This window comes from Homarus americanus, unplaced genomic scaffold (genome assembly GCF_018991925.1).
Source record: "Homarus americanus isolate GMGI-L3 unplaced genomic scaffold, GMGI_Hamer_2.0 scaffold45737, whole genome shotgun sequence".
NCBI lineage: Eukaryota > Metazoa > Arthropoda > Malacostraca > Decapoda > Nephropidae > Homarus > Homarus americanus.
The window spans coordinates 586,977-597,511 of NW_024718828.1; positions in this window are offsets into that span (position 1 = coordinate 586,977).

Below are 10,535 nucleotides of genomic sequence, written 5' to 3' on the forward strand. Positions count from 1 at the left end.
CCACCCATCACACCCAGCTGACACATCCTCCACCCACCACACCCCGCTGACACATCCACCACGTCATCCACCACCCAGCACACCACGCTGACACATCCACCACGTCATCCACCACCATCACACCCAGCTGACACATCCTCCACCCACCACACCCCGCTGACACATCCACCACGTCATCCACCACCCCACACCAGCTGACATCCTCCACCCACCACACCCGCTGACACATCCACCACGTCATCCACCACCCATCACACCCAGCTGACACATCCTCCACCACCACACCCCGCTGACATCCACCACGTCATCCACCACCATCACACACCCAGCTGACACATCCTCCACCCACCACACCCCGCTGACACATCCACCACGTCATCCACCAGCCATCACACCCAGCTGACACATCCTCCACCCACCACACCCCGCTGACACATCCACCACGTCATCCACCACCCATCACACCCAGCTGACACATCCTCCACCCACCACACCCCGCTGACACATCCACCACGTCATCCACCAGCCATCATACTCAGCTTTGACCTTATCACATGAGCCAATGGGAGCACAAGTAACCACACCCGCTGCTCACCTGGCATTTCCCCCCACCTGGACGATGGTCATGGTGCGTGGGCGTGTGTGGGTGGGTGGGTGGGATGATGACCGTTAGGGGAGGTGGGTGTGTTAGTGGGTTGGTAGGCATGGGTGTGAGAGTGGGTGGTAAAGGGAAGCTGGAAGGATGAGTGTGTAGTAAAGCATTGGGTGTGTGGGCGATGGATGTGTGGGTGATTAGTGTGGGTGATAGATTTGTGAGTTGGTGGTAGGGATAGTGGGTGTGTGGGTTGGTGTGGGTAGTGGTAGGTGGGTGGGTGTGAAAAGCGGGTGTAGAAGGGAGACAGGGTAGCCGGCTCGGTGTCGGGAAGGGGTGGGTGGTGGGTGGAGAGAAGGCAGGTGACCAGAAGGGCGTGACGGGTGCAAATTCCTTCGCCACGGTCCAGTAGGGCGGTGACTGGCCTGCAGGTGTGTATGGCTGGCGTGTGACCGTGTATGGCTGACGTGTGGGTGTGTATGGCTGGCGTGTGACCGTGTATGGCTTACGTGTGGGTGTGTATGCCTGGCGTGTGGGCGTGTATGGCAATCACGTGACCGTGCATGGGGGCATGTGACCGTGTATGGCTGACGTGTGACCGTGTATGGCTGGTGTGTGAGTGTGTATGTCCAGCGTTGACCATATATAGGGGCGTGTATGAACGCGTGTGACCGTGTATGGCTGGCATGTGGGCGTGTATAGCTGGTGTTTGACGCTGTATGGGGGCGTGTGGGCGTGTTTGGGGACGTGTGACCGTGTTTGGGGACGTGTGACCGTGTAATGCTGGCATGTGGGCGTGAATGGTTAGCCTATGGATGAGCGTAACCTTCTTATGGGCACTCTCACGTGTGTGTGTCTGCAGAATAACAGTACAGTGTGCCGTGTACGTACATGTTTATGTAACATGTGTAGGTGTAGACTAATCACCGTGTAAGTGTACGTGATTGTGTACGTGTGTGAGCAAGGTAGAGGTGTGTTAGTTACGGTCACTGTGTAGGTAAGTGATGTGGACGGTGCTGGGACTTGTGTGGGCGGTGAACTGGGTGGCGTTAGGACTGGTGTGGGCGGTGAACTTGGCGGCGCTAGAACTGGTGTGAGTGGTAAGCTGGGCGGCGCTGGGACTCCACAGGGAATAGGAAAGTACTCTTGTTATGAATTGTGACTAAGGGATTAATTATATTTCCATTTGTATGTGGGTGGAGGGAGGATGGGTGGTGGGTGGGGAAAAAGTTTGTGTGGGCTGTGGTGGGGAGGGTGGGTGGGTGATGGGTGGGGAGGGAGGTAAAGGTGAGTGTGTGGGCAGTATTGTTATTATATTTGTGTTTTGAGAGTTTTTTAGCTGGTTTATAATACCTTGAGTACGATGGCTAAACCCCGATGGCTTAACCCTTTGAGTACGATGATTTAACCCCTTGTGTACGATGATATAACCCCTTGTGTACGATGATTTAACCCCTTAGCTACGATGACTTAACCACTTAGACACGATGATTTTACCCCTTAGCCACGATGACTTGACCCCTTAGCCACGATGACTTGACCCCTTAGACACGATGATTTTACCCCTTAGACACGATGATTTTACCCCTTAGCCACGATGACTTAACCCCTTAGCCACGATGACTTAACCACTTAGCCACGATGACTTAACCCCTTAGCCACGATGACTTAACCCCTTAGCCACGATGACTTAACCCCTTTGCCACGATGACTTAACCCCTTAGCCACGATGACTTAACCCCTTAGCCACGATGACTTAACCCCTTAGCCACGATTACTTAACCCCTTGGCCACGATGACTTGACCCCTTGTGTTCGATGACTAAACCATTAAATACGATGACTTAACTCCTTGAGTACGATGAGTTAACTCCTTGATTACAGTAACTCGAAACCTGTGATTAGAATATTATTGTACTCAAGGGGTTAAATTAACTTACACTCCGCATCCCAAACTTGGACAAATGTAACCTGATATAATTTTTCTTCTGTTATGACACAAGAATTACATCAGCCTCGTAATATTAATTTTATATCTTGGTTATTCATATGAAACTTTTGTTTAATACTTTTAGTACTTTTATTAATATGATCTTTTTAGGAATGGAGACAATTGGGACTTTTTTAATTAACATTTTTCGTTATGTGTTGGTGAGCTTCCGTGTGTGAATTACTGAAGTGAATTATTATTGTGTAGTGATTTTTATTTTACATATTGGTCCCTCTTGTGAAGCCCGGATTAATGGCTTTACTGATTATTATTATTATTATTATTATTATTATTATTATTATTATTATTATTATTATTATTACTATTATTATTATTATTATTATTATTATTATTATTATTATTATTATTAAGAATATTTAGTCGTTAAAGTCCCCAATTTACTGAACTGGTTGTATAAGTATTTATTTTTGCAATAATTCAACAGTAGGGGAGATTAAATACCGATCAATCTCTTCTTGCTTCTCTTAATACGATAAAAACTGTAATATAAATCGATTATTTTTATAATTAGAAAATCAGTCTATACAATAACTTAAACCTGGTAAGGAGTCAGTCAGTGTCATGTTACCTTACACCTGGTTAGGAGTTATTGTCATGCCACCTTACACCTGATTAGGAGTCAGTCAGTGTCATGTTACCTTATACCTGGTTAGGAGTTATTGTCATGCTACCTTACACCTGATTAGGAGTCAGTCAGTGTCATGCTACCTTACACCTGATTAGGAGTCAGTCAGTGTCATGCTACCTTACACCTGGTTAGGAGTCAGTGAGTCCCATGCTACCTTACACCTGGTTAGGAGTCAGTCAGTGTCATGCTACCTTACACCTGGTTAGGAGTCAGTCAGTAAGGTCCAGTCAGTACACCTGGTGGGCTCCACAGATCAACATGTAGTCAGGGTCGCCCATGACCTATCACCTGGGCTTTAAGCTGAACTACTGGCAAACCAGGTTAATTGGCTAACGTCCTGCCCGGGGCGCTAATCACTCTCGCAGCTCGTTAACTGTGTGTGTGTGTGTGTGTGTGTGACACTTACATACCTCCTTGTAATTCTGTGATGGTGTCTGAATGTGTGCTCAGTATACAAAAACTAGGATGTTTTAATCTACGTGTGTTAAGTTCAAGGTTATCTGTCTTGATTTCTCCATTATGTGTATAAATGTATGTAGCGTTGGTCACTCTGTATTCATATGTATGTAGTTCGCAGTTAGTATAGACGTGTAGGAATGTAGTAGTCGCACTTACACGTATATCGGGTATGTGTATTATGTATATGACAAGAGTTTTTTTTCATTATTAAGTACTGGTTTAATGATAAGTTCGACAGACGGGTTTAGTGTCAGCTGTTTTATTTTTTTTGTATACCGTAGCTGCTTAACTCCTTTCATATTGGTAATTGGACAATGGGTGAGTGAGTGAGTCAGTCAGCCAGTGAGCGAGTGAGTGAGTGAGTCAGTGAATAAGGGAGTGATTGAATGTGTTTTTTCGTATCCACAACTAAGGGAAAACATTAATGAAGGAATCTTACATAATCTGGACCCTATAGCTTGCCCATTTTTGTAACCGCGAGATACAACCCGTTTCCTTCGACTCTGCCTCGTCCTACAGCCTGATGAAATTCGTCAATGGTCTGCCTATTTCCTGCCATTAGTTGTGCGTGTCTGAAGAGGTGAGACGCCTTCTCAAGTGAACCTTTGTTTTTTTCTGGTCGCTTTTAATTTCGCGCCTTTGCAATTCCCATAACTTGTTTGTTTAGCTGTGGGTGTGTGTGTGTGTGTGTTAAATTAAGCCAGAAGAGTAAAGCAGAGCAGATGGACAGTAATCCAATGATGGTGACAGATTATAGAGGCTGTCAGGTACTGTGGCGCCACACCTGTACTAATGACACCTGTCCTGACATCTCTGACGTCAGGTCGTCCAACATTACCTGCCCTGACATCTGGTGACCTGATCTGATATCTAGTCTGACATTTCCCCTTGCAAAATCACCCAAGTCACCGTCACTCTCCGCTCACCCCACCTAATACTGTATTCACCAGTCTTGATGTCAGGGGTGCGTCAGAGGGGGAGGTGCGGGAAGGATGTGTCGTGGGGAGAGGGTGCGGGAGGGATGATCGGGGGGGAAGATGCGGGAGGGATGGGTTTGGGGAGGTGAGTTGCGGGAGGAATGCGCCGGGGGATGCAGTATGGTGCGGGAGGAATGCGTACTTAATGAATGTTGTTCCTGCAGTGTTTTGGCAACAGATGACGCCCCTACATATTCCATGAGGGTTAGCGGCTGACAAGAGGAACACCTGATCATCGAACATTGGCCAGGTGACAACAGATGAATGTTAACAACAGGTTGGGTTTTCAATTTTATAATTGCATTTGAAAATTTTAAATTGGGCTTTTAGACTGCAATGAACCTTATCTTTGATACCCGATTTTTAAAGTGAGAGTGGATATGAACGGTTTTCAGTTTTAGATTAATTCATAGAGATGACGAAGAGCATGTCTTTATAAGTTTATAGTAGTCCAGTGTCTTAAACCTTTCGATATCATTTGTGGAGGGAGAAGCGACATACAGGACCATTTTTTCCCTTGATTTCCCTTAGTTTATTGTTACCAAAACTGTAAGTGACCGGGTGTGTTTATGTATGGGTGCGCGCTTGCTGCTAGGGGCGCTGTCGTCACGAGTGTTAGCGGGGAATCCACGAAGTGATTCTGCTATCCTCCGCCTCGCTGGTTGTCATGGAGAAATTCACGGCACACATCCAAATATTTTTTTTTATGTTTTTCCCTTTGGAATTTTTTGTTATGGTTGAAAGAACAACAGCATCCCTGGTGAGTCTCCCGACATTTTTTCTTCTCATACCATCGCCTCTGTGACAATCCCGGGGGACCGGAGATATAGATTATAGAAAACCTTTCACCGTTTTTCGAGCCATTGCATCACAAGACGAGATTTACGAAAGTATACACAGTGACGCTCGCCAAGTACAGTGCCGGGTGTTGAAATGTCTTGGTATAGAACTCCTGTTGTTGTTGTTTTCATTATGTATCGACAATTCTTAATCTCCCACAACCCCTCTCTCACCTTCCCCTCGAAGAATAATTAACGCAAAGGTAATGATTGATAGATTTATTAATTTATCAGTATATAGAGAGATTACTATATAAATATGTAGATAGAGAGGAAATATTGCAGTATGTTGATTGAATTAAGGGTTGTATATGTTCTGAAGGCAATTTAACAGGATTTTCTCTTTCCCAAAACTTATTTACTAGAGAGAATTATAAAACATTTTCACTCTCCCTGAACGGAATAATACAGTGAACAACAACACATTCTAACAGGGGCGGAAAATAATACAAAAATAAACAGTTAGATGAGTGAATAAACAGAATTTAATTAGATAAAACAGTTAAGAGAAAAACAACGAACTCGTGGGCATAATGTAGAGACAGAGTGACCTCGGGTGGTGTGTGTGTGTGTGTGTGTGTGTGTGTGTGTGTGTGTGTGTGTGCGTGTGTGTGTCAAGCAGTGTCTCCAAATTGCTAGACATTCAACTACCAGTCATAGAATAACAACCACTCAACAACCAACCACCACAAGCCCCACTCACCACCACAAGCCCCACTCACCACCACAAGCCCCCACTCACCACCACAAGCCCCACTCACCACCACAGCCCCCACCACCACCACAAGCCCCCACTCACCACCACAAGCCCCCACTCACCACCACAAGCCCCACTCACCACCACCAAGCCCCCACTCACCACCACCACTCACCACCACCAGCCCCCACTTAACAAACAACCCTTCAGGAAACTAGAGCAGTTAGCGACCAAACTGCCGAATTATCGCTTGTTCCAATTACAAAACTGCCATACGCCTCCCAGATAACTGCTCCCCCCATTAACGAAACTGCGCGATTATCGGCACTTCTAGTGGGGAAATTACCGACAGTACCATTTCGTAAGGATTTTTTTAACCCCAGGATGACGGACGCTCGACGCAGATGCTGCCTCTCCCATTTCCAAAGAGAATTTCCGTCCATAGAAGATGACCGGGAGAAAAAAAATGTTGTTTGCGACAGAGGACGTTTAAACACCATATCATTTGAGTATTATTTTTGTGGGTGATTTTTTTTCTTAATTTTTCTTAACCTGTAGGAATTTTGACCACACCCATTGAATGTTTTGACTTTTGGCTGTTTGGGTCCTGGGTGACGTCTGAACTGTTTATCGTTGTTAATTTCATTTTTGTTTTATTGTTGGGTTGTGGTTCTTGTTCATAATTTTTTTTTTTTCATGATTATTTCTCCAGAAAATGATTTGTTATCCCTTACTATTACTCCTAGGTCTGTGTGCTAGGTACCGCTGCTCAGGAAATGGCTGCAAACTGCTCCTAAAACAAGGGCTATATACTGTTCCTAGGAAAATGTCTAGTGTTCATAGGACAATGGCTTGATACTGCTCCCAGGACAATAGGTTGGTGCTGCCCCAAGGACAATAGCTAGCTAGGTATTGCTCCCAGGACAATAGCTAGATACTGCTGCTAGGAGACTGTCACAGGAACAGAAGTATATTGTCACCTACCACCGAGGGGGTTGAAGCAGCGTTGGATGGCCTCGTTGCATAGTAAGTTAATTATGAGAGGCGGGGCGGAGGGGGTAATGTGGTGTAGATCCCCGGCACAATGGACTTCCTCGAGCGCCTCTCTGCTTCCATCCTCGCTTATTACTCTCCCCCCTCTTATAACCTTCCGTGACAGGGCGTCGGCCTCATGCTGGGGTGAAAGGGAGGAAGGGGGACGGGTACTAAAGAGGGTAAGTCGGAGGAGGGAAGGTCGGAGGAAGGGTGGATGGAGGAGAGTGGGATGACGGGGAATGTGGAGTAAGGAGGAAGAGGGGGTAATGAAAGAGGGGAGGAGGGTTGGGAAGGAATATGGGAGGAAGGAAGTATGGAGGAGGGAATGATGTAGGGGAGGATGAATAGCTTATAGAAGTTTGAAAATCGAGGGGATAAAAGTGAATTGAACTAAAATAGGGTTTATTTATCTAGATAGTAACAGCATTAGTAATATTGACAAGGTTGAGACGTAAGGGGGGTGCAGTTCTTTCTTTACACTCACCTTATCAGTGCGTTAGTTCTTTGACGTAATAATGTTGTTAGTTTATTAGTGCGCTTCAACAGCTAAGGTCTTGAAACGCGTAACAAGACGAGTGGTTAGAGTCATTGTGAGGTTACAGGTGAAGTGGAATAAAACCTTCTTGGTATATCGCCAAAGAAGACCCGCTAACTAGAGTCTCCGCCAACAAAGAGTTTCCGCCAACTAGAGCCCCCGCTAACTAGAGTATCCGCCAACTAGAGCCGCCGCCAACTAGGGCCTCCACTAACTAGAGTATCTGCCAACTAGAGCCGCCGCCAACTAGGGCCTCCGCTAACTAGGGCCTCCGCTAACTAGGGCCTCCGCTAACTAAGGCCTCCGCTAACTAGAGCCTCCGCCAACTGGAGTCTTCACTAATTATAGCCTCCGCCAAATAGAGCCTCCGCCAAATAGAGCCTCCGCTAAATAGAGCCTCCGCCAACTTGAGCCTCCGCTAACTAGAGTATCCGTCAATTACGCCAACTGGAGCATATTTCTTCAGTGCACGCCTCCCATTTTCTAAGTCTCTGATAGACTCGACAGATTGGCTCCTGATTGAATTGTAAACTCCTTCTTCTCCCTTATCCCTCCCTGCCTCCCTCCCTCTCTCCCCCCTTGTCTCTCATCCTCCCTTCCTCCCTCCCTCCCTCTCTCCCTCTTTGTTCCCTTCCTCCTTACCTCCCCACCTCCCTCCTTGTTCCCTCCTTCCCTACCTCCCTTGTTCCCTCCCTTCGTGTCTCCCTCCCTCCTTGTTCCCTTTCCTTCTCCCTGTCCCTCTCCCTCACGGATGTAAGAACCACGCACCGCATAAAGGTCTTGTAAACACCAGAAATACAGTTGTAAACATCACAGACAGTTGTAAACAATAAAACGTACATGTAAACAGAGACAACAAACAATTCAGTCATCCAGGATTATAGGCACAAACTCGGGAAAACTGTATTTTGTTAATATTGTAAAAAAAAACTCACCTGGTGAATGAAAAGCTGTTGAGAATTCGATACAGCTGATTGTCCCTCTCAGCTGATCATCTTATTCAGCTGATCGACCTACTCAGCTGATCACTCCACGTAGCTGATCACTTCACTCAGCTGATCATCCCTCTCAGCTGATCACCCCGTTCATTTGATCACTGTCTCAGCTGATATCCCTCTCAGCTTATCGGGTACATGACAAAAATTCCACCGGACAAAATCCCTGAGGACAAAATCCCCACCGGACAAAAAACCCACCGGACAAAAACCCCTAGGACAAAAACTCCACCTCTACCGGACAAAAACCCCATCTCTACTGGACAAAACCCACAATGGACAAAATCCCCTCACAGTAAAAGATAAAAAAAATATCTATTTATAGTTTTTAATAGCTAACATTATGAAATGTAATATACCTGATAACATTTACCTCAGGTTAAAAAAAGAAGACAAAATATATTTGGAGTTTTTATTAATTTCTTACTAAACCACTTTGAAAATATCTCTTATTGCAACCTAACCTAACCTAACCTAACGGGTCCCCTGAGGTCTCAAAAAGTGAGGACAGTAATGGTAAGATCTAATATCAAAGTGGGGTTTTTGTCCGGTGGGGTTTTTGTCCGGTAGGGGTGGGGATTTTGTCCTGGGGGATTTTGTCCGGTGGGGTTTTTGTCTGCATCCCCAGCTTATCACCCCACTCTGCTTATCACCCCACTCTGCTTATCACCCCACTCAGCTGATCACCCCACTCAGCTGATCACCCACTCAGCTGATTACCCCACTCAGCTAATTACTTCACCCATTGACTCTTCTCAGTTGATTGATCATCTCAGTTCGTTCTCCAGTCAGCAGATCATTCAGTTAATTGTTCTGTTTGACTGGTCGGACCACTCAGTTGATTAAGCCGTTCTGTTGTGCTAGTAAGTCCACTCCTCTTACTGATATGATCCATTCACACGACCCAGTTGATAGGTCCAGTCCCTTGATAGGTCCAGTCAGTTGATAGGTCCAGTCAGTTGATAGGTCCAGTCAGTTGATAGGTCCAGTCAGTTGATAGGTCCAGTCAGTTGATAGGTCCAGTCAGTTGATAGGTCCAGTCAGTTGATCGCTCTAGTCATTTATTTGCTCCAGTCATTTGGTCCCTCCAGTCAATTGATCTTTCTACTGAGACTCCATGTGACCTGAGAGAGAAAAGGTGTCAGGAAAAGATTGAGTCAAGGTCAGGTCTCGTGAGGTGAGGTTAGGGTTAATTGTTGTTGATGTGGTTGAGACGGAAAAGGAGGGGAGGAAGGTTGGGTGAAAAAGGTGGAAGAGGGTGTGAGGGAGGTGGAAGAGGGTGTGAGGGAGGTGGAAGAGGGTGTGAGGGAGGTGGAAGAGGGTGTGAGTGGGGTGGAAGAGGGTGTGAGTGGGGTGGAAGAGGGTGTGAGTGGGGTGGAAGAGGGTGTGAGTGAGGTGGAAGAGGGTATGGTGGGAACGGAACAAGGTAAGGGTTTTTGAGAGAGAGAGAGAGAGAGAGAGAGAGAGAGAGAGTTAGTTTTGTTGGGATGAGAGAGGGAGTGTGGTGAGGGGGAAGGAGGAATGGGGAGAGGGATGGGATGGGAACAAGAATGAAGGGAGTGGGGAAAAGAAGAGAGGGATTAAATTGAACTTTGAATCATATCGCGGACCTGGACTAGTATATTGTGCACCCCATGCTTATCCTGTGAGTGGTAGCGCAAGTGGAAGCAGAGATAGATGCCACAACGAGTGCTTTCCAACCTCCAGTGGTCAGGTTATTGTGGTAATGGATATTACACTGTTGATTTAATGCTTGAGACCGAAGACT